Raw genomic sequence first — 24,806 nt, 5'->3', positions numbered from 1 at the left:
TGTTCGCGGGAAGCAGGGGAGGGGGCGGAGACTTTGGGGAGGGGGCGGAGTTGGGGCGGGAGCGGGGGCGGGGCTGGGGCCCCTTTAAAGTGTCCTCCTTTCGGAGGCACTAAATATGGTAACCCTAGGATATCCGCATGCCTGCAGCGGAGTTCAAAACAATGACAAGAGTTCAGGGGATTATGGGACATTTCTGGAGGCCAATCACAGTGCAGTTATGCAACACGTCATCCACACTGACACCCGGGCGTTTCAGCCGGGACTCAGCAAGCTTTATGCTTCTCGTGGAGGAGGATTACCAGGAGCACTCCAGCTGCAGAGTCCAGGCGCTCTACATGCCTTGCCAGTGTGGACACATCAGGAGTTAGGGCACCCGGGGCTGATTTAATGCGCTCTAACTTGCAAGTGTAGCCAAGCCTTGGGTAGGTCTATCCCTGCACCCATCATTTCCCACATTTCACTCATTCATTTCTTTTCAGCGTCATGAAAGGTATTAGTTTCCTAACTAAGAAGCTTGCTGCACCCAGCAGAGATAAATCCAGAATGCCACAATGTTTTCTGCACTTCAACAGGCACCATTAAAATTCTCTTCCAGAAGCTGTACTAGTGGGATACTGAAGCCATGAGCAGCAGTGAATTTAATTCATCCCACTGAACCACACACTAGCATGTGTGTGAGAGACTAGACGACAGTATTTTGTCAGTTAAGTGTTTTAAGAAATCCTGCATCACCGGATGGATATCATACCATACCACTTCAAAGACCCTGAGTAGCTTCTTAAAGGTACCCACACATCAGTAAATCCTCTTCAATTCTTTATATATTGCCATTTAAGAGGAAATCATCATTAAAATGCAAAAGAATGTTTGAAGCTGAATCAATCAGTATTTGATGTCAATTTTTCTTTTATAGAAATAGTTTAGATCAAAATGGTGAAGGAGTCCATCTGACTGTTTTAGAACAGGCTAGGGCCCATTTAAATGAAGGAAAACTTAGAGGCCTGCCAACTTCAGCAGCTATTCCTTAAAAAAAGAGATACTGCAGGTCAGGTATACACTGTAATACACACACACCATTGTATAATAATCAATTTACAGCAGGCTTGTGTGGACAGGCAAGACACATTTTCATTGCTGCCCCATCTACCAGATCTGGTACTTCAGTAGGATTTCAACTTGCATAAAACAAACAGAACTTCAGGGGAACAGTTCATTGCACACCAAACTCAGAAGTAGTAGTAAAGAATCAGGAGTATCAATAAGATCCTACAGCAGTTTAGGTATAGAGTGGGCTGTATGCACAGATGAGCCCCGATAAATATCTTTAACGTGTGTGACTTCTGTAGCTTGGGGGAACACCCAGCACCCCCATGTTCATCCTTATAAGATGATTGTGTGGTATCTAATGCAAAGTTTGTCATGTCGGGTGTCTTCGGAAGGCTCATGATGTACTGAGCATTGTTGTTATGGTAATCATTGTTATTGTAATGTTATAGATTGTAATTTCATGTATATGGTTATGAGGCTGAAAATGTGTCCTCATGGCTTAAAATCAAGCCCAGGAAAAAACTCTCCAGAAGCAGAGGGGCAGTTCGCACCTTATCAGGGCATGTATGAGACAAACCCAGCCCAGCCTCACAGGAACAAAGGACACTGGCCTAGGCAACAACAAAGGATCTGTTGGACTCCTGAGTGAGTCATCCCCCCTTCCTTTGGTCAGTTTGGGACTGTGATGAGGTAACGTTCACCTAACTCTGAAGCGGGGGAGGGGGGGGCAGAACCAAGAGGGAAGAAAGAACATGGGAAAAGGGAGAGACGTTTGCCGTGCTCTTCCTCTCTTTTCCACCTTCATCTATAGACATCACCACCCAGCAACTGAAGCGCTGATCAAAGGGGAGAGCCCGGCTGAAGGGCAACCAGCCAGCCTGTGGTGAGAAGCAGCTAAATTTGTAAGGGGATTGAAAGTGTTAAGATCAGCTTAGAATGCATTTTGCTTTTATTTCATTTGACCAAATCTGACTTGTTGTGCTTTGACTTATAATCACTTAAAATCTATGTTTGTAGTTAATAAATCTGTTTGTTTATTCTACCTGAAGCAGTATGTTTGGTTTGAAGCATGTCAGATACTTCCCTTGGGATAACAAGCCTGGTACATATCAATTTCTTTGTTAAATTGACAAACTCATAAGTTTGCAGCATCCAGCGGGCATAACTGGACACTGAAAGATGGAGGTTCCTAGGGCTGTGTCTGGGACCGGAGATATTGGCTAGTGTCATTCGGTTGCACAATCCAAGGAGCAGCTTACATGGGCTGTGCGTGAAAAGCCCAGGTGTGGGGGTTCTCACAGCAGAGCAGGGTAAGGCTGGCTCCCAGAGTCAAGGGTTGGAGTGACCTAGCAGATCGCTGGTCCAGACATGCCAGGGGAATGTCACAGCCTGGATCAACATTAAAGGCACAAGGGTGGAAGAGTAGAAAGAGGAAACTGAATAGGCAAATGTATCCTTTTGATATCTAACTATAAAATAGTGTCCATTGCTGTATGCAGTATAGTTGTAGCCATTTTAGTCCCAGGGTATTAGAGAGATATTAGTGATATTAACTTGTCTTTCTCACTAACAGAAGTTAAAAGTAAAAGATATTACCTCACTCACCTTGTCTCTTAGGCTTGGTCTACACTACCCCCCTAATTCGAACTAAGGTACGCAACTTCAGCTACGTGAATAACGTAGCTGAAGTTCGAAGTACCTTAGTTCGAATTAGTTCGAACTTACCTTGGTCCACACTCGGCAGGCAGGCTCCCCCGTCGACTCCGCGGTACTCCTCTCGGCGAGCTGGAGTACCGCAGTCGACGGCGAGCACTTCCGGGTTCGACTTATCGCGTCCAGACTAGACGCGATAAGTCGAACCCAGAAGTTCGATTTCCAGCCGTCGAACTAGCGGGTAAGTGTAGCCAAGGCCTTAAAATGGATAAGAAATCTATTTCCTTATCTGACAAGACTTTAAAGCAGGGTGGTGCAGAATATTTTGTCCAAATGCTCAAGACTGAATTCTAGCACTGATATGATGCCATAGGGTCAGGAGATTCAGTGTTGCCAACGTCTTTGATTTTAATAATGAGCCTGGCAACATTTGGGGGTTTGATTGGGTGAGAATTTCACCTTGCATTTAAAAAAAAAAAAAGTTTCTAGTCCTCATGGTGCAGGAAAAAAAGCTTGAAAATGCTCCTTGAGTTTAATGCCCAAGCCCAGGACCCTGAAGGCAATGAAAAAGAACCCCACCTGAATTTGTTTTTTTTTAAATCTCATGATTTTAAAGCCAATCTCATGATTTAATGGGAGGAGGGGCTGATTCGTCATTTCTGAACATTTGGGTTTGGCAATCCTGGAAATTTAAACTAGACCTTTTTTCTGAAATCGGAAAAAGAGCCTGTTAATCCAGTGTGTGGCTATAATGTTCTTTTGGCTGCAAATGTTTCCAAAAGAGATGTCTACAATTCTTTGTGGTGTGCAAAGCAGCAGATTAAAACCAGTCAGTCAGTCATTCACATTTGACTTAGAACAGAAATATCTGGCAAGAAGAAATTATCCAAAACTGAAAACCATGTCAACTTTAAAGTTAGAGCATAAAATTATAGAATCTCAGAAATGTAGGGATGCAAGGGACCTTAAGAACTCATCTAGTTCAGCCCCCTGCACTGAGGCAGGACCAAGTAAATCTAAACCAAGCCTGCACAACATGCAGCCCAGGGGCCACATGCGGCCCACGTGGGCTTACTGTGCGGCCTGCGGGGGGGGGGGGGGTGAGTAGGCAAGCAGTGGGTGAGGGAGAGGGGCTGAGGAGGTGGGCGGGCAGTGGCAGGGGATGAGTAGGTGGGTGGGCAGTGGGGGGGCAGGTGAGCTGGCGGCGAGGGGGCTGAGGAGGCAAGCAGGCAGGCAGTGGCATGGGATGAGTAGGCGAGCCAGGGTGCTGAGGAGGCGAGCAGGCGAGCAGTGGCGGGGGGACAGGTGAGCCGGTGGCGGGGGGGGGGGAGGCGGCTGAGGAGGCAAGCAGGCGGGCAGTGGCGGGGGGTGAGTAGGCAAGCCGGGGGGGGCGCTGAGGAGGTGAGTGGGCGGGCAGTGGCAGGGGGGCAGGTGAGCTGAGGAGGCGAGTGGTGAGTCGGTGGCTGACCTGTTCAACTGATCTGGTCTGGCTCCCATCCTGTGGAGGTGCTTGCCTTCCATGCCTTCCTCATTCACACCTCATTAATTCAACAGGGCAATTGATTACAAAGTGGGGGGAAGATCTTATTCTACTTCTAGCAAAAGGACAGTTTTCTTTTACCTTAATTATACTACCTTAGGGGCCTGCTATAACATTGAACCTTGGTAATATACCACTGTTTCGGTGGGATGGCACTAGAGAAGGAAAGTTTGTTTCCACGGGGGGGGGGGGGGGGCGGCGCTGGGGGGGTTTCGGCAGGGCCGGGGGGTTGTTTCTGCGGGGCAGGGGGGGTGTTGTGTTTTGGGGGGGCTGGGCGGCTCTGTGGGGGGTTCGGCAGCGCCAGGGGGTGGTTCGGCCCTCAGCTGTTTTCTTTGGAGTAATATGGCCCTAGCTGCTTTACGAGTTGTGCAGGCCTGGTCTAAATCATCCCTGACATATGTTTGTCTAACCTGTTCTTATAAGCTTCCAGTGATGGGAATTCCACAACCTCCCTTGGAAGCCTATTCCAGAGCTCAACCAGGGGCAGTGCATAATAGAGGCTGAACCTCCCTAAACCTCATGCCTCGGGGGGAGGAAAAAGAGGTGGAGTTGGGACAGAATGGGGGTGGGGGAAGGGGCGGAATGGAGATGGGGTATTGGGGAAAGGGTGGGGCCACAGGCAGACGGGGCCAAACAGGGGAGGGGCTCCAAGCTCAGAGCTCCAGCCAGGGCTGAGACAGCTCCACCCATCCTCCATGGTCCCAGCGGGGGGCCGAGCTCTCAGCTCCCTTCGTGGCCTGGACCAAGCTTTCAGCCCCCATGCCTTGCCCAGGGTCAAGGTGGGGAGGGGCTGAGCTCTCAGGCCCCTCCTAACACTGTGGGCAGGGCCATAAGGGGGTGGGCTGAGAGCAGCAAGTGGGGGTGGGGCCTCAGTTGGAAGAGGCAGGGCAGGGGGCTAGCCTCCGCAAGGGGAAGTTTCACCTGCCGCCTATGAGCTCAATTACCATTCTAGTTAGAAAGATTTTCCTAATATCTAACCTAAATCTCCCTTGTTGCAGATTAAGCCCATTGCTTCTTGTCCTGTCTTCGATGAACATGGAGAATAACTGAGTCATCTTCTTTATAACAGCCCTTAAAATATTTGCAGACTTATCAGGCTCCCCCTCAGAATTCTTTTCTCAAGCTTAAACATGGCCAGTTTTTATAACTTTTCCTCATAGGTTAGATTTTCAAAACCTGTTATCATTTTTGTTGCTCTCCTCTGGAATTTCTACAATTTGTCCACATCTTTCTTAAAGCGTGGTATCTAGAACTGGACACAGCACTTCAGCTGCAGCGATACCGAGCCAAATGGGACAATTACATCCCATCTCTTACATGACACTCCAATTAATATACCCCAGAATGAGATTAGACTTTTTTGCAACTGCATCACATTGTAGACTCATTCAATTTGTGATCCACTATAACCCCACATCATTTTCTGCAGCATTACTGCCGGGCAAGTTATTCCCCATTTTGTAGTTCTGCATTTGATTTTTCCTTCCTAAGTGACGTATTTTGCACTTGTCTTTATTTAATTTCTTCTTAGTGTTTTCAGACCAATTCTCTAACTTGTCAAGATCGTTTTGAATGCCTCACATCTCAGAATCACTCTCAAATTTTATAAGCAGACTCTCCACTCCATTTCCAAGTCATTAATGAAAATATTGACTAGTACCAAGCCCAGGACTGACCCTTGCTGGGCCCCCTAGATATGCCCTTCCTGCTTGACAGCAAACCATTGATAACTACGTTCTGAATACAGTCTTTCAATTAGTTGTGTTCCCACCTTATAGTAATTTCATCTAGAGACCACATTTCCCTAGTTTGCTTATGAGAATGTCATGCGAGACTGTGTCAATGGGCTTACTAAATATCAAGATATATCATGTCTACTGCTTCTCCCCTAAACACTAGGCCAGTAAACCTGTCAAAGGAGGAAATAAGGTTGGTTTGGCAAGATTTGTTCTTGTAAAATCCATATTGGCTATTACTTATCACCCTATTATCCTCTAGGTGCTTACAAATTGATTGTTTAATAATTTGTTCCAGTATCCTTCCAAGTATGAAAGTGACTGGTCTAGAATTCCCCAGGACCTCTTTCTAAAGATCAGTATTGTGTTTGGCCTTCTTCAGCCCTCTGGAACCTCACCCATCCTCCATGAGTCCTCAAAGATAACCACTAATAGTTCCACACTACAAGAAGGATGTGGAAAAATTGGAAAGAGTCCAGTGGAGGGCAACACAAATGATTAGGGGGCTGGAGCCTATGACTTATGAGGAGAGGCTGAGGGAACTGGGATTGTTTAGTCTGCAGAAGAGAAGAATGAGGGGGGATTTGATAGCTGCTTTCAACTACCTGAAAGGGGGTTCCAAAGAGGATGGATCTAGACTGTTCTCAGTGGCACCAGATGACAGAACAAGGAGTAATGGTCTCAAGTTGCAGTGGGGGAGGTTTAGGTTGGATATTAGGAAAAACTTTTTCACTAGGAGGGTGGTGAAGCACTGGAATGGGTTACCTAGGGAGATGGTGGAATCTCTTTCCTTAGAGGTTTTTAAGGTCAGGCTTGACAAAGCCCTGGCTGGGATGATTTAGTTGGGAATTGGTCCTGCTTTGAGCAGGGGGTTGGACTAGATCAGGGGTCTCAAACACGCGGCCCGCGGGATGATTTTCTGCAGCCCGCGAGCCCGTCGCAGCCCCCCTGCCCTCCCCCAGAGTTTACCAGAGCGGCGGACGGATGTGCACTGGGAGCAGGGCAGGCTCCCTGCCTGCCTGCCCTGCCCTGTGCAGCTCCAGGAAGAGGCTGGCAGGGGGGGGGGGGGGGAAGGGGGGGCGGAGGGGCTGTGTGTGGCTGTTGCTTTAGGCTGTGCTCCCAGCAGCTCCCACTGGCCAGGAACGGGGAACCGTGGCCAATGGGAGCTGCTGGTGGCGGTGCCTCAAGCAACAGAAACACACAGTCCCTCCGCCCCCCCTTCCCCACATTCCAGCCTCTTGCGGGGGCAGGGCAGACAGGCAGGCAGGCAGGGAGCCTGCTCTGGCCCCGGTACGCGCCAGGCCAGATCCTGCCCCCCCGAGCCCCTCCTGCAGCCAAACACCCTGCCCTGAGCCCCTTGCCGCACCCTGCACCCCGACCCCATGCCATACCCTGCACCGCGACCCCCTGCCTCACCCTGCACTCCTCCTGCACCCTGACCCCTGCCCTGAGCCCTCTGCCGCACCCCGCACTCCTCTTGCACCCCAACCCACTGCCCTGAGCCCCCTGCCGCACCCCACACTCCTCTTGCACCCCAACCCCCTTCCCTGAGCCCCCTGCCGCACCCTGCACCCTGACCCCTTGCTGTACCCCTCACCCCTCCTGCATCCCACACCCCAACTCCCTGCCCTGAGCCCCCACCACACCCCACACCCCTCCTGCCTCCCATGGGGGCAGGGAGGGGGCAGAGTTGGGGTGGGGATTTTGGGGAAGGGGTTGGAATGGGGGCAGGGAAGGGGTGGGAAGAGGTGGGGCGGGGGGGGCCTCATGGAATGGGTGTAGTGGGGGCACAGCCGAGGGCGGCGGGGGGGGGGAGGTGTCAGTGATGCGGCCCTCGGGCCAATGTACTAGTCCTCATGTGGCCCTCATGGTCATTTGAGATTGAGACCCCTGGACTAGATGACCTCCTGAGGTCCCTTCCAACCCTGATATTCTAGGATTCTGGGATTGTTTCAGCTAGTTCCTATAGTATCATAGAGTACATCCACTGCAATGAAAGAGTGGCAGCACAGCCATAGCCGGCCTGGGTCAGCTGACTCAGGCTCACAGGGCTTGGGCTGCAGGACTATAAAATTGCAGTGTAGATGTTTGGGCTCAGGGCTAGAACCCAGGCTATGAGACCCCAAATGCCTAGACTGCAATTTTATAGCCCCCCAGCCTGAGCCCTGTGAGCCCAAGTCAGCTGACCCGGGTTTGAGACTCAGTGCCTCACATTTTTATTGCTGGAGAGACATACCCCTAGGGTGCATTTCATCAGGCCCTGCCAACTTGAATACATCTAAATATTCTTTAACCTATTCTTTCCCTAATGTGGCTCACATTCCTTCCCCTTTGTTGATAATAGTGTGTTAAGTATCTGGTCTTTCTAGTTTACCTTTCCAGTGAAGACTGAAGCAAAATAGGCATTTAAACACCTCAGCCTTCTTGATGTCATCCACTATTAGCTCTACTTCCACAGGAAGTAGGGGACCTACATTTTCCTTCATCTTTCTCTTGCTTCTTACATATTTAAAGAACCTCTTCTTATTGCCTTTTGTGTCCACGGGTGGCGCGTATAAGGCTAAGCCGCCCCACAATAAAAAAAGCCTGGCTACGCAGGGGGCAAATGCCAGATGTTGCACAGGTCACCATCCTTTGGAAGCCCACCCCCTTTGCACCAGCCAGGTGTGCCAGAAGCTCCCTAGAAGTGGGGGAGCCACTGGTACCTGGATGGTGGCCCTGCCCACGCTCTGCCCCAACCGCTCAGGGCCGGTGCAATGATATTTTGCGCCCTAGGCAAAACTTCCACCTTGCGCCCCCTTCCCCCTCCCCCCAAAATAAATCACATACATTATACACAATACACGGTCACAGAGTAACATGTTATAATTTAGAATTTATGTTTCCGTGCTTTAAGTTTAGCAGATTTAGAAACAAGTTCCTCCAAGTCAATGCGGTGAGCAATGTCATGTTCTATTGACAAGATAGATAGCCCAACAAGTCCTTGTTGCAACATTGATGTTTGCATGTATGTTTTTATCAACTTGAGCTTCAAGAAGTTTCGCTCACCACTGGCCACAGAAACTGGGAGAGTCAAGAGGATGCAAAGAGCAATAACTGTGTTAGGGACACTATCTGTCAGCTTATTTTCCCACATTCTGTCCAACCAGCCATGCACTTCCAAATGATTAAAAACATCAAATGGTACAAACTCAATTTGAATGAAAAGTTCCATTTTCTAACTAAATAGGTCACACACTCTCAAATGGTTGCCAAGTGCTCTCTGTGGTGGTATGCTCATCTGCTCTAAATGCCTACTAACTTCCCTGCGAGAATAATCTTTGACTTTGATCCAATGAAAGCAGGATGGAAAAGCCCCCCCAGAAGACCTAAGACATGCTGGCTGGATGACATAAACAGACACCTGTCCCTCACAGGCACTACCTCATAACATGCCAATTTTGCTCAGAACAGAACATGATAGAGGAATATTATGCATTCAGTGGTCTCTACACTAGCAAAGCAACAGCATGACAACTAACCTAGCCAGTCCATCCAACTTTTTTGACTGCTTCTTGGGCACTGGTGAGCAGGGCCGGCTTTAGGAAGTGCGGGGCCCGATTCGAACAGTTTTGACGGGGCCCCGACAGGGATGACTAAAAAAAAAAAAAAAAAACACGTTAAAAAAAACACGTGGGGCTTGTACTCACCGGCCCGCGCTCCTAGTCTTTGGCGGGTCCTTCACTCACTCCGGGTCTTCGGCGGCACTGAAGGACCCGCCGCCAAAGTGCCGCCAAAGACCCGGAGCGAGTGAAGGACCCGCTGCCAAAGACCTGGAGCGCCGCCGGGTGAGTAAAAATTAAAAAGGTGCCTCTAGCCAGGGAAGGGATTCTCTGCCACTTGCCCCCACTCTGGGCGACCCTGCCACTGGGCGCGGGGCCCTCTTAAGCGTGGGGCCCGATTCGGGGGAATTGGTGGAATTGGCCTAAAGCCGGCCCTGCTGGTGAGGGGTAGCAGTGCCAGACTGAGCCCGGTGACAGGGGTGCACTACAAGTCTACAAACCGAGGCAAGGTGCTGGGCCTAGAGTCCTGCTGAGACTGCTATCCTGCGCCAAGTGGAGCGCAGCCTCCATGAGGAGAGAACTCAAACAAATATCATGCTCCTTCTGCATGATTCCCCCAAGCACTTATTCAGGCAGCTGTTATGGGGGTCACTCACAGGCTTAGGCCTGCCTGTTGCAGGCATAACACAGCAGCAGGGCTTAAAACTCAGACAGGGCTGCCCAGAGGATTCAGGGGGCCTGGGGCAAAGCAATTTCAGGGGCGCCTTCCATAAAAAAAAAAAAAAAAAAAAAGTTGCAATACTATAGTAACATGTATTTGGAAATGTAAAAAATAACTAGTGAAATACATTCAAAATTAATTTGTAATAATTTGAAAATACACTAAATACATTATTTAAAAACATTAAAAGCTGTAATGGTATGTATACATTTGCAATTACATAATGGGCTGTTGCTGGGTGATGGTGATGGTGATGGTTGGTACCAATGGGCTGTCGCTGCCTGGGGGTGGTGCTGCTGTTGCCCAGGGCTGGGTGGGGAGCTGGGCTCTGGGTTGAGGGGTTCCCGGCTCACAGGGGCTGGCCTCAGGGATGTGGGGAGATGGGGTCAGGGGGGTGTCTGGCTCAGAGGGGCTGGGCTCGGAGCTGGGGGTCAGGGCTGTGGGGGATGGGGTCGGGGGGGTACCCGGTCCTGGCCCCTTACCATGCCGCTTACCCCCTCTCCCAGGAGCCTCCAACATACTTGTGGGGCAGGGGGAGCCTCCGACACACTCGTGGGGGCCCCTGCGGAGCCCAGGGCCTGGGGCAAATTGCCCCACTTGCCCCCTCCCTCTGGGTGGCCCTGAACTCAGATACCGGGCATGACAGAGGCTGGGGCAGGGAGCACTGGGCCAGCTCAGCTCTGCAGGCTGCCGTCCTCTCCAGCCGCCCACGCACAAGGGGAGCAGGAGCAGGGACCAGCCAAGGACCAAGGGGGCAGGAGCACAGGCGCCTGAGGCCGAGCTGTGGGGAAGCACTTACTTTGCCCAATGCACGGACATCGGGGTCCTCTTTCTTCCTCCGCTCCACCAGACCGCCGTCCCAGGCTCTTTTCTTCTCCGTGTCTGGGGCTGACCGTGGAGGCTGAGCCAGGAGGCAGCCGCCCATTTCCTCCACAAGCCCTGCTGTCGCGCCAGTTGCCGGGCTCATGCCAGGTGCGCTAAGCAGAGCTGCAGAGCTCTGCCCAGCTGCCGACGCCCCCGCTGGCAATGACAGGAATCGCATGGGATGGAGCGGCCGCTGCACTGGGAGGGAGAGGTAGTCTGAGGCACACAACATGTCAGCGCGCCAGCGCAGCAGCCACTCAAATGCTGTAAAAAAAAAAAAAAAAAAAAAAAAAAATTGGGGGCGCCGCTTTTTGGTGCCCCCAAATCTTGGCGCCCTAGGCAACCACCTAGTTGGCCTTAATGATAGCATCGGCCCTGCAACCGCTCCTGCTCGGCCTCTTCCCCTGAGGCCCAGCCCCCACTCCATCTCTTCCCACCTGCCTGCCCCCAGCATGGGGCTCCAGCTCTGCCCGCCAGCAGGCACGTCTCCAGGCTGTCCGCAACACTGTGCTCAGCCAGGCAGGAAGCCCGGGGCAGGACACCAGGATGCCCATGCCCATGCCCAGCTCCCCTTGGTGCTGACCCAGGGAGGTGGTGCTTCCCTGGCTTGGTTGGAGCCCGGCACTGCTCAGCGGTGGGAAGTGAATGAGCTGCGCCGCCCTCCACGCTGCAACGGGAAGCGGCAGTGGCCATGGAGCTCCGGCCTCCTGAGGTTGACGCCGGCATAAAACAAACTTCCCAGGCAGCTGCACCACATCTGCTCTGCTTCCCCCGGCAGCAGCCTGGGCCTCTCCCCTTCCCCAGGGCCTCACAGGGTGTGAGTAGGGGGAAAGGACAGGACTGAGTCCTGGGGGACATGATGGGGCAACAAGCCCTGATGAGGGGGCAGTAAGGAGCGGGGAGGTGGGAAGGGGACAGTAAGGAGCCTGGGGGGGGGCAGTGAGGAGCCCATGGGGGTTAGGAGGGGACAATAAGGAACCCAGGGAGCAATGAGGAGGTAGGGGGCAGTGAGGAGCCCCGCAGCAGAGCATAAGGCTGGGGCTGCACAGCAGTGCAAAGGTGGGAAGAGGTGGAGTGAGGGTGGGGCCTCAGGGGAAGGTCTCAGAGGAGCCTTCTAGGGAGCTTCCAGTGCTGTGTAACCTTCCCAAAGGAAAGACTCACGCGCTGCCTATGCTAGTGTCCCTTACTAGCTGTAACTTATTTTGTGTCTTAGTCTTTCTGATTTTATCCCTACATGCTTGTGCTGTTCTTTTGTACTCATCCTTCAAAAAGTGGAAACATGGACAGATTGCGTAGATTCCTTTTTCATTTTCAGGTCATTAAATGACCTGATGGAGCCATGTTGGCCTCTTACTGTTCCTCCTATCTTTCCTTCATACCTGGATAGTTTGCTGTTGCTCCATTAATATTGTCTCTTTGATAAACTACCAGCTCTCCTGAACTCCTTTTCCCTTAGATTGTCTTCCCATGGGGCCTTGCCTACAAGTTCTCTGAGTTTTTCAAAGTCTGCTTTTTAAAAAGTCCATAATACTTAGTCCTGCCTTGAGTGCAGGGGACTAGACTAGATGACCTCTCGAGGTCCCTTCCAGTTCTATGATTATCCTTATTATGCTACTCTCACTCCTTTTCCTTTGAATCATGAAATCTATCAGTTCATGAACATTTTCACCCAAATTGCCTTCAACCTTCAGATTTTTCAACCATATCCTCCTCATTGGTCAGAATCAAGTCTTAAAATGACTGTCCCCCTGGTTACTACTTCTGCCTTCTGAAATAAAAAGTTGTCTCCAGTACATTACAAGAACTTATTGAATATCATAGGTGTGCGCACGGGGTGTGCCAGGTGTGCACGGGCACACCCTAATGCAGGGGTGGGCAAATGGCTCCACTCCCCAGTGCAGCAAGCCCCAGCCCCTCCCCTGCCTTCCCAGGTCTCCCCCCCGCCTGCCACCCTCCCCTCCCCCCCATGGGTGTCCCTCCCCGGAGCGTCCCTGTCTGAAAAAAAACAGCGCGGGCCTCTCCCGTGCCTGCTTGTGCTGCTGCAGCAGCACATTCCTGCTCAACTGCTGTCTGTTGCCCCAGGGTCCTAGTGCCCCCCATCCCCTAATGGCAGGGCAGGCTGCCCTTACCCTGCCCTTCTGCCCTAGCCCTGAGCCTCTCCAATGCCCCAAACCCCTCAACCCCAGCCCTCATCCCCCTGCACCCTAATCCCCTGCCCCAGCCCTGAGCCCCTCCCACACCCCAAACCCCTCATCCCCAGCCATCATCGCCCTGCACCCTAATCCCCTGCCCCAGCCAGGAGCCCCCCCTGCATTATGAACCTCTCATCCCCAGCCCCAGCTCTCATCCCCCTGCACCCTAATCCTCTGCCCCAGCCCTGAGCCCCCTCCTGCATCATGAGCCCCTCAGCCCTCACCCCTGCACCTCCTCCTATCCCCAAACTCCCTCCCAGAGCGTGCACCCCCTTCCCACACACCCCCTCCTGCCCCCAAATTCTCTCCTAGAGCCTGCACCCCTCACCCCCTCCTGCACACCCACCCCCTGCCCCAGCCCAGAGTCTGCACTCAGCACCCAAACTCCATCCCAGAGCCTGCACCCCAGACTCCCTCCCCCTCCCAAACTCCATCCCAGAGCCTTAGGCAGGTGGGGGGCAGAGTTGCGGGGGCAGGTTCTGGGCACCACCAAAATTTCTACAAACCTGCCACCCATGCGTGGGGCAGCGTGTCTGGCTCTGCGCGGGCAAAACATGCTGCTAGGAGCCTCATGGTAAGGGGTCTGGGGCCAGGGGGGTTGGATAAGGGGTGGGGACAGTCAGGGGACAGGGTGGGTTGGATAGGGGAGTGGGATCCCGGGGTGGTGGTTAGGGGTGGGGTGGGGTCTCTGGAGGGGGCAGTCAGGGAGCAGGGGGGGGTTGGATGGGGCATGGAGGGGGCGAGGGGTGGATAGGGGTCAGGGCAGTCAGGGGACAGGGAGAAAGGAGGGTCCTGGGGGGGCAGTTAGGGTGTGGGGGGGTCTCTGAAGGGGGTGGTCAGAGAACAAGGAGCTGGGGGGGGGGTTGGATGAATCGGGAGTTCTGGGGAGGGGCCTGTCAAGAGGCTGGGGTGTGGAGAGGAGTTGGGGCAGGCAGGGAACAGGGGGGTTGTATGGGTCAGGAGTTCTGGGGGTCCTGTCAGGGGGCGGGGAGCAGTTGGATAGGCGTGGGAGTCCCAGGGGCCTGTCTGGGGGCGGGGGTGTGGATAAGGGTTGGGGCAGTCAGGGGACAGGTAAGGGGTGAGGGTCTTGGGGGGCAGTTAGGGGCAGGGGTCCCAGGAGGTGGTAGTCAGAGGACAAGGAGCAGGGGGGGTTGGGGGTTCTGAGGGGGGTAATCAGGGGGCGGAAAGTAGGAGGGAGTGGATGGGGGTGGGGCGGGGCTAGGGCGGGGCTCCCTGGGTGCACACCCTAATGAAATGTGCTGCGCACACCTATGTTGAAGATCTTGTGTTTTGCCATATTAACTACCCAGATATCTACTGGAAAAGTAAAGTCCCCCATTATTACCACGTTTCATGTTTAGGATATTTTTGTTGTTTGTTATAGAAATGCCTCCTCCAACCAGAAGTGAAAGTAAGCTGGTACGCCCCCAGTACAGCTTCCCCAGGCAGCAATTTAAAGGGCCTGGGGCTCCCAGCAGCGGCTGGAGCCCTGGGCCATTGAAAGTGCTGCCAGAGCCCCACTGCTGGAGCCCTGGGGTAGTGGCAGCAGGGCTCCGGCGGCTATTTAAAGGGCCTGGGGCTCTGGGGGCCCTTTAAATAGCCCCCAGAGCCCTGCTGCCAGAGCCCTGGGGTAGCAGCGGCAGCCGGGGACTCCGGCAGCAGTTTAAAGGGCCCAGGGCGGTAGCGGCGGCCAAGCCCTGGGCCCTTTAAACTGCTGCCGGAGCCCCCAGCTGCCGCTGCTACCCCGGCGGGGAAGGGGCAGGGCACTTACCGGTACAGGGCGGGCTGGGGCTCGTTCTGGCTCTGACACCCCCCCATCCCTGCCCCTTCTGCCCGAGGCCCCGCCCCTTCCAGAGGCCAGAGCCAGCCCCAATCCAGCCCCGTACTGGTAAGTCCCTATTTCTACCTTCACCCCTGCCTCCACCTCCTTCTTCACATCACCCCTGTTTCCCACCCCCCTCCTTTTATCTTCACCCAGAGACTTTCAACTGGTCTGCCTCTCCTCTCCTTCTGGACCTCAGAACACATGGATATATTCTTGATGTATAAAGCAACACCTCTTCCCTTCCCCCTCCCCCCCCCCCCCCATGAATCAATCCAACACCTCTAGCCAACAATAAGCGACATGAAAATTAGGATCCAGCCACCTAGCCCGTGGACTGATCAAGAGAGAAATGCTAAGTTCTGAGACAAGAAGTCACAAGTCCAATTATTCAAAGTGAGATGATGGAAATCATGGCTTAATATCACTTAATATCATGAGGGATATTTCTGAGAACATTTCTGGAGTGTGGTATACAAAGAAGGGAGATGAAACCTTATACCACTTCACATGGACTATAACATGAATGTTCATGAAGAGATCATGTAAATGCAATCAGTACGTCAATGGAGGCAATTGTATCAGTAATTAAAAACATTATTGCATTGAAATCTGAGAACAACTGTCAGTTTAGAGAAAAATTGTTGAAATATCTGTTTGCTCAGTCAAGCCAAACTTTTCCAAAAGAATGAAGTTGATAAAAATAATTTTGGTGGTATTAGCACCCAATGCTGTAAGTGCAGGGCCGGCTCCAGGCACCAGCCTGGCAAGCAGGTGCTTGGGGCGGCCGCTCCTTTTTTGGCTGCTTGGGGCGTCCAAAACCCTGGCGCCGACCCAGTGTAAGTGAGCACAGTTTTAGTGCTGTATGTCTCATTAAAATATGGCTTTAATCCACAATGGAACAATCACAGATCTACTGCTATATGATTTTTACGTATACACAAGGATAAAATTGATAACTTACAGATATTGCAGAAGCAGCCATTTAAAGTAATTCAGGATGAAGATATTTGTTTGAAACTTTTTTTAGATATGTAAGGCATTATTTTGCTATGTTTAAAAAAGAAAGGCTTTAATGAGTAATTTTGCACCGTGATTAAATTTGTCCACTTCTAATAAAATGAGAACTTCTGTTCCAACTTCAGTATTTCCTTGTCTTCAACCCTCCACCCCCCAAAAACCCCAGTTGTCTATGCCCATGCATATTGATGAAGGCAACACTACCCAGCCAATAACTCATACACTTACAGTTACCCTCAGAGTTATGAGCATCAGAGTTATGAACTGACCAGTCAAACACACATCTCATTTGGAACCGGAAGTATGCAATCAGGCAGCAGCCGGGGGGACAAGGTGGGAAGAGGAGCAAATACAGTACAGTACTGTGTTAGACGTAAACTACTAAAAAAAATAAAGGCAAAGTTTAAAAAATGATTTGACAAGGTAAGGAAACAGTTTCTGTGCTTGTTTCATTTAAATTAAGATGGTTAAAAGCAGTATTTTTGTTCTGCACAGTAAAGTTTCAAAGCTGTATTAAGTCAATGTTCAGCTGTAAACTTCTGAAAGAACCATAATGTTTTGTTCAGAGATACGAACATTTCGGAGTTATGAACAACCTACATTCCCAAGGCTGTTCATAATGGTGAGGTACTGCTGTACTTTCCTTAAATCACATCTGAGTTCATTCCATTTACAGCCAGTCAGGACATGTAATGTCAATAGCCGCTGTAGTTACCCAGCAGACCAAGTCCCTCACCCCTTTATCCATGAGACTTGTGTAACTCTGATTACAGAAGGCTGGCACAGAGAGATTCACCTCAAGGATGTCCGCTCATGCACCCACCTCTGTCAGCTGGGGAACGGTGCTGGAAGACAGCAGCCAAAAGCTAGAGAGAAAACAGGAGACAGTTGAGGGCTAGAAGAATTCTGTTCTTTTATCAATGGAACTGCAGTTTTGCCCCTATAGAAGAACTGGTAGCACAACAACTGCTAAAGGTGTGCAACCTGCTCCTTTGCAGAAACCCCTTTTTTGAGAGATTTACAACTCAGTAGATAAACTTGTATGCGCCTTTCAACCTCAGGCAGGGGCTTGGCTCCAGATGGGCTGTCATATGGTATAATGCTTGATGTGTCATAAGAATATTATGCAAAGCCCTTCTGTTCTGCAGTCAGCACAAATGCTAGTACACATCAGTGGCATATGCCAGTGGATCCGTTCTGTCAATGGCTAGTTAGAATATTACTACGCAAAGCCAAGTTAAAATAGCAGGATCACCACTAGGTTATGTGGGGCCCTGGGCAAAGTCAGGTATAGCAAGTGGAGAGGGCCTTTTTATACCCTGTACACCTGAGATGGGTTAGGGAGCAAAGGTTATCACAGCAGATGTAAATGCAAAGCTTTTGCTTTTTGGTGTGGGACATAAGAATACATGCAGTGTTAGTGTCCCTCCACTAGAAAGGTCACCTACATATAGGGTTACCATCCGTCTGGGTTTCCCTGGACATGTCCAGCTTTTTCAGCTTTAAATGGCTGTCCGGGGGGGATTTCTAATAAAGTAGAAATGTCCGGGATTTCCCCCTTCCCCTCATGCAGAGTGCGGTGCGGCTGATTGGATGGCTGGGCCTGATTGAAAGCCGCTCGCAGCCACTGGGGCCTCTAGCAGCCAGAATCCCTCCCCCTCCCCTGCCTCCCTCGCAGAGCAGCGCAGCATAGTATTTGGCTCCACGTGGAGCTCGCAGCTCTCCCTCTGCCGGGGGAGCAGGGCAGGCGGGGGGGTGCAGAGGCTGCAGGGCAAGGAGGAGCAGGGCAGACAGGGGCATAGAGGCTGCAGGGGCAGGGCAGGCAGGGGGCGCAGAGGCTGCAGGGCTGGGGAGGTGCCGGGGCTGCAGGGCAAGTGGGGAGCAGGAGGCACAGAGGCTGCAGGGCGAGGAAGAGCAGGGCAGGCAGGGGCATAGAGGCTGCAGGGCCGGGGGGGGGGTGCTGAGGCTGCAGGGCGAGTGGGGAGCAGGGGGCACAGAGGCTGCAGGGGCTGGGGGTGCCGGGCGAGGAGGAGCAGGGCAGGCAGGGGCATAGAGGCTGCAGGGGCGGGGGGGGTGCAGAGCGAGGAGGAGCAGGGCAGGCAGGGGCATAGAGGCTGCAGGGGCAGGGCAGGCAGGGGGCGCAGAGGCTGCAGGGCTGGGGAGGTGCCGGGGCTGCAGGGCAAGTGGGGAGCAGGAGGCACAGAGGCTGCAGGGCGAGGAAGAGCAGGGCAGGCAGGGGCATAGAGGCTGCAGGGCCGGGGGGGGGGGTGCTGAGGCTGCAGGGCGAGTGGGGAGCAGGGGGCACAGAGGCTGCAGGGGCTGGGGGTGCCGGGCGAGGAGGAGCAGGGCAGGCAGGGGCATAGAGGCTGCAGGGGCGGGGGGGGTGCAGAGCGAGGAGGAGCAGGGCAGGCAGGGGCATAGAGGCTGCAGGGGCAGGGCAGGCGCAGAGGCTGCAGGGCCGGGGGGTGCCGGGGCTGCAGGGCAAGTGGGGAGCAGGGGGCACAGAGGCTGCAGGGCGAGGAGGAGCAGGGGGCACAAAGGCTGCAGGGGCAGGGCAGGCGGGGGGTGCAGAGGCTGCAGGGCAAGGAGGAGCAGGGCAGGCAGGGGCATAGAGGCTGCAGAGGCAGGGCAGGTGGGGGGCGCAGAGCACCCAGCATTCAATGAGAAATGTGGTTCTCTCTCTGCCACTTAGCCCTGGTCCCATTGATACTATACATAGGTGTAACTGCAGAGTAACATCAATGGCATTACCCTGGGTTTGCTCTACTGTGAGATCAGGATTTGGTTCACTGAGTCCATGATTATTAAAGAAAACCCAGCTACAAGCTCTTTCACAAAGCCCTGGGCTACACTGGGGGGCGGGGGAAATCGATCTAAGTTACACAACTTCAGCTACGTGAGTGAGTCGACTGCTGCCGCTCCCCCTTTGACTCTGCCTGTGCCTCCCGCGGCACTGGAGTACAGGAGTTGACGGGAGAGCGCTCGGGGGTCGATTTATGGCTGCATGCCTATCCAGCGGGTAGTGTACACATACCTTAAGTGTCTGCAGATTTGGGTTCTGTCTCTTTGCTCTTCCCTTCCTCCTTTATAGGACCTTGATTCTGCTTTTCACTGGCCATGTTTCACTCTCAGAACCATCTTCCAGATGTTTTCCATGTTCATGAATTGGCAGTTTTATCTTCCTTAAAAACCCACTCTCCTCTTTCAAGACACTTGCTCTTTTCTCCATACGTGTGTTCTCACAGTCAGTCTCTTTCCCAATTTCTCTCTCCTTCCTCCCCCTCACAACCAAACTTTCCTTGCTTAAACTGCAGCAAGGGAGGTCTAGGTTGGACATTAGGAAAAAGTTCCTAACTGTCAGGGTGGTTAAACATGGGAATAAATTGCCTAGGGAGGTTGTGGAATCTCCGTCTCTGGAGATATTAGGACATTTATCTAACCTACTGTTAATCAGGGATGGTCTAGACCGTATTTGGTCCTGCCATGTGGGCAGGGGACTGGACTCGATGACCTCTCGAGGTCCCTTCCAGTCCTTAGAATCTAATGAATATTTCTGTTTTGACCACTCATTTCCCCCCTTAATTTCTTCTTTAAAAATTTCTCCCTCTGTCTCACAATCAACTCAGTCTCTCTCACTTCCACCTTCTCTCCCCCTCTCATCCCCATTTTCCCCATCTTTGGCCTTCCATTTCCACCCAGCCCCACCTACCTCTGGGGAAATACTTGGGAGTGGGAAAAGACTAGGTGAAGATAAAGAAACCATTCTCCTTGGCTCTTCATACACACACCCTCCTCCCCCTCCCCCCCCCCCCCGCATCCTTCCATGCCCCCTAGTTCTTTTATCTAGTGGCTCTGCCATAATTTTTGCTCTCTCCCTCAGTCCAAAGCATTTTTCCTCTCTCTATCCCCCCCCCACCATTCTTTTCCCCTTGCATTTTTCCCTCCTTACCCCTCTCACTATATCTAAGGGGGGCTGGGGAGCATTCAGATGAATGTGCCACTGTCAGTAGAACTGAATTGCCTCTCAGCTCAAGAAGCTAACCCCTCTCTGCTGTGTGCATGTGTGTCACTCCACAGAGCATACGTGCAGAGTGCAGCGATGACAATGAAGAGCACCCCCAGCATGGGGCGCCTCCCCAATTAAGAGAAAGAAGTCAGGTAATTAACAGCAGGACAGCCCTTCAGATATCAGATCTCTCCCTGTGATGCTCTCCTCCTCTCTGCTCAGAGCACAGGGCTTTTTTCACTTGCCAGCCCTAGGTGGGCTCCACAGTTGGACTCCTGGGACCGCTTCAATTCCAAGTCAAACACTCTGCATATGCCCAGGAAGGACCAGCCATGCTCAGTATCCACAAGGGGGAGAGTTTGAAGACACCCCAGTCTTGACACACCAGCCAATATTACTGAAGTTTCAGGAAGGGGAAAGAAACAACAGCAAGAATTTCCAGAGTTAAGGGCTGCTGCTCTCTTTTCAACTCACCCTCCTGTCCTTTGTTATGGCTGGCATCCAGCTTCAGGCCCAGAGATAGCATGACCTAGGAGCAGAGTTGTAGTGAATTAATTCCAGGATGTATAAATAAGACTCAATATTAATGAAAGCACTAACAGCTTTATTTATGTCAATAATATAAATATGGTTTTCATTAGTTCTAGTTAAAACTGGAGAAGGAAGAGGATATATGACCCCTTGGGAATTTAGTGACTCCCATGGGCGGGGGGGGGGGAGGAGAAGAGGGGAGAGAGTGTGTGGTATTTGGAGTTGTGTAACAGAGATGTTATTCTGTTCTCTTTGCTGTTTTTCCATGTAGAAGAGGCTCTACTAGAACTGGGGAGGAAGTGAGTTTCCCCCATCTCATGAATAATTTTGAGATACCAAAAAAAATTTCCCATTGTGAATCAGGATAAAATATCAAAATAAAAAAAATCTAAAAAAAAAAGTTTGTGAACTGAAAATCAAAAAAAAAAAATTCAGTTTGAGTCAAACAAAACATTTCATTTTGATAATTTAGGGATGTTTTGTTTAAACGTGAATGGCTTTTAAATAAAATACCCTTCTCAACATTTAGCTTAAATTTTGAAACCAAGTTACTTTGAATGGGAAAAACTGATTTTTTCCATTTCAAAAAAGTCAAAACAAGACATTGAGAATTTCAAAACCATTTTTTTTTTCCAAAAAATTCTAGTTGAAATATTCATCAAAACTGATCTTTCCTGGGAACAGTTTCGACAAATCAGCATCTTTTGACAGGAAACAATGTGGAGTCGGAAAATTCCCATCCAGCTACTCTTCATGCTTCTCACAGGGGGCAGTCCTGAGGCAGCCATTTTGTGCTGTCAGTTGAGATACAGAATGTTACAGAGCAAGTAATTGTGTAATTCCCTCCTCACTCTGAGCCATCCCATCCCACCCCACCCCAGGTGTGCTCGCTCCCACACACATACACACACACTTTATATCCATTTTCTGTTTTCCTTAATCTGAAATAAAAGTCCTCTCCACTGCAAAATATACAGTTTGCTGAGGATGGAGGAAAGGACCAGAATTCTAGCTTCCAAACCCTTGAAAAAGCCTGACTGAATTTAATAGGGAGTAAAACCAACAGGGTGCTGTCAAAAACTAAACTAAACATCCATGGAAGCCAAGACAAAAATGCTTAACTTTCCTTTACGTTTTTTGAGCCACCCCTGGAATTCCATAGCAGGGATATAATTTTTCTATTTCAATCCAAAGGATGTTCCAATATGCCTATAGAATATGGATAATTAAATTCTAAAGGGTTTTTCCATAAAAGAAAACCCATCAGGTGATAGGAGAGTGCAGAGATAGCCATTGGTTAGGGTTTTCCCCCAAATAAGGAGCAATCTTATACATTCAATCTAAAAATGACTTATTTTAGCACAAGGAAAGTCAAGAACAAATGAAGGTAAAGTCCCTCCCTAGAGCAGGCTGCCCCTCTCCTCCACTACAAGCAGTGACTCTGAGAACAAAATGGCTGCCCCATCCATACACCAGCAGAGTTCTTACACACTTCTGGCACAGAGCAATAGTAAATGAAGGCATATGAAATGTTGTAGCTACCTATGCCACAGCAATCTCAAGTCTCCAAGGAAAAGGCAGGCAGCACCACACAATACATCTGTACCGTAGCAGTGGATTTTAGTAACAGATACACAGGCAGGAGCAAGGGGGCAAACACGGTGAGGAGGCTGAGGCTTAGGGGGGGTGGGGGGAGGGCGGGGGGGAATTAGAATGAAGAGATGGGTTGTTCCCTCTTCTGTGATTTTTCTCTAAGATACCTGGGAAGGCTCAAGAGCTCATTTGCTAATAACTGGGGCTTTCCTCTGCAGGGAAAAGATGAGACAGATATTTGTATGTCTGAAGGATTAGGGGAGGTTCTAGTCTGATTTAGGGGTGATTTGCCAGTGGGGGGGGGGGAAAACACCACACACCACACATAGCTGTTCTGGGATATGAATGGATATAAAGCAGCAGCTGAATGAATTTAATAGGGAGTAAAACCAACAGGGTGCCATCAACATGAAACTAAATACCCATGGAAGCCAAGAAAAAAAAAAAATGCTTAACCTTCCTTTAGGTTTTTTGAGCTACCCCAGAATTCCATAGCAGGGATACAATTTTCTATTTCAAGCCAAAGGATGTTCCAACATGCCTGTAGAAAATGTATCATTATCTATTAAATTCTATAGGATTTTTCTATAAAAGAAAGCCCCTCAGGAGAGAGGTGAGAAATGAAGGGGAGAGAAGGGCTAGAGTTACAGACACCATATACAGGGCCAAGTTTTCAAACCTGCCCTCTAGTTTTGTAGGTGTAACCATTTTTGCTCCCCAAAATAGGAACACAGCCATTTTGTGTACAGCCACTTGTGAGCATAAATCACATACTCTGCCCCCACCCCACCCCCTGAGCTGACCTGGCAGCTTTTGCCTATGCAAGACAGTTGCATGTCTATTTTCTCACCCAGAACCAGCTGGGCATGCAGAAATGGAACACAGCACACAGAAGCTCCCTGGCAGTCTAGCCACAGGGAGAGCATTTTTGAGATGCTGCAGGGAAAAGGCCCCTTTGCACTGGGGTGCCCACTTGCCAGTGGTGAGTATTAACCATAAGCTGCTATATCTAGTAATGCAAATCTGCAATATAAACCCTGTGGGAGGTTGGAGCTGGTATAGAGGCTCACACCACCCCCTCATTCGCAAAACCTGACAAAGGAGACATTTCTGGGTGAAATGATACGTGGCTGGTACATATTATAGTAACCAGGTCTGTAAGCTGACCCTAATTGGAAGCTCAGCTGTGAAAAGTGAGTAAAAGTTAATAAAATCTCACAATAACATACAACAGGTGTCAGCAACCTTTGGCACACGGCTCGCCAGGGTAAGCACCCTGGCGGGCCAGGCTGGTTTGTTTACCTGCCGTGTCTGCAGGTTCAGCCGATTGTGGCTCCCACTGGCCGTGGCTCGCCATCCCAGGCCAATGGGGGCGACGGGAAGTGGCAGCCAGCACATCCCTCGGCCCACAATTCCCGCCACCCCCATTGGCCTGGAGCAGTGAACCGCGGCCAGTGGAAGTGGCGATCGGCTGAACCTGTGGATGCGGCAGGTAAACAAACCGGCCCACCAGGGTGCTTACCCTGGCGAGCCACGTGCCAAAGGTTGCTGATCCCTGACCTACAACAATAAATGTTCATGGGAAAAGGTGCAAAAGAGGGACAAAAACTGAGTTAACAAAAAGGCCTACTACTATAATTCGAGGACTGTGTTAAAATCATGCTGAATAGACAAGAAACGTGTGGGACAGAAAAATCAATACAGCAAAAATGGGGTCAGATATTAGGTCTTACTAGTAAAGAAAATAATGAGGTGAGGGGCTATTCCACTCCCTTTTGGAGTTCATAAGAAACAGAGACTTTTGGAGGAAAATTAGCAACAGAAGCAGCTATCTCCCAACAACCACTACAACAAGCTTTACACTCATGGCTGCCACACACACACACCCCATCTCCTGCAACCCCAGAGACTACCACAATACTACCGGGCCTTCATTGTGCTTATTCTGAGAGATGTCCTCACCAGGCCAAGCCAAAAAAAAGGAACCCAAATAACACCACCGCTTCCACCAGCTTAATTCCAACCACTACCTCCGAGCCTTTGTCATTTACCTCTTTGTGTGTCTTTATCCCTTTATTTCTTTCCTTCCTACCTCTCTGTCCTTTTGCCTTCTGTTTAATAAGAGAGGCTCAGCTGGCCAAGAATGTAGCTTTGCAAAATGCACAAACAGAAAAAGGCAGGTCTCAGCAATGCCCCAACCAGCTCAGTAATGGTACAAGTTGCTAGATCTCAGAATGGCTAACAAGACTGTGTGCCATACACATGGTTCTCTCACACTGAGGTTACAAATAAAGTGTAGAAGCTGCATTTTAAAAATCTCTGTCTCCCCTCTTGTGCATATTTGCCTTGCTTTATCTTTTAAGAAACACACACAGACTTCAAGAACAGCAGCTTCAGCCTCTTAGCTAACTTCATTTTTCTCCTATCCCAGGACATTCCTTCAGCTACACACTATACCACACTGCATAGCCCATTTGGGTGGTCTCTTACTCACAAGCTACACAAATCCATTTCTTTTCCTCATATCTATCTTTAATCT

At 50.8% G+C, this 24,806-nt stretch overlaps 1 long non-coding RNA gene across 1 annotated transcript; it reads right to left on the bottom strand.

Moving 5' to 3' along the window:
* Window positions 1-9,472: 9,472 nt before the first annotated feature.
* Window positions 9,473-24,455, bottom strand: LOC135983201 (uncharacterized). The gene is made up of 4 exons (XR_010600763.1): window positions 24,319-24,455; window positions 20,618-20,672; window positions 11,039-11,367; window positions 9,473-9,611 (listed from the first exon to the last, which is right to left on the bottom strand). It is a non-coding gene; the product is annotated as an uncharacterized LOC135983201 (long non-coding RNA).
* Window positions 24,456-24,806: the final 351 nt, after the last annotated feature.

Source organism: Chrysemys picta, chromosome 4 (assembly GCF_011386835.1).
Source record: "Chrysemys picta bellii isolate R12L10 chromosome 4, ASM1138683v2, whole genome shotgun sequence".
NCBI lineage: Eukaryota > Metazoa > Chordata > Testudines > Emydidae > Chrysemys > Chrysemys picta.
The sequence above is the reverse complement of the archived record's forward strand: the minus strand, read 5'-3'. Positions and strand labels throughout refer to the sequence as shown.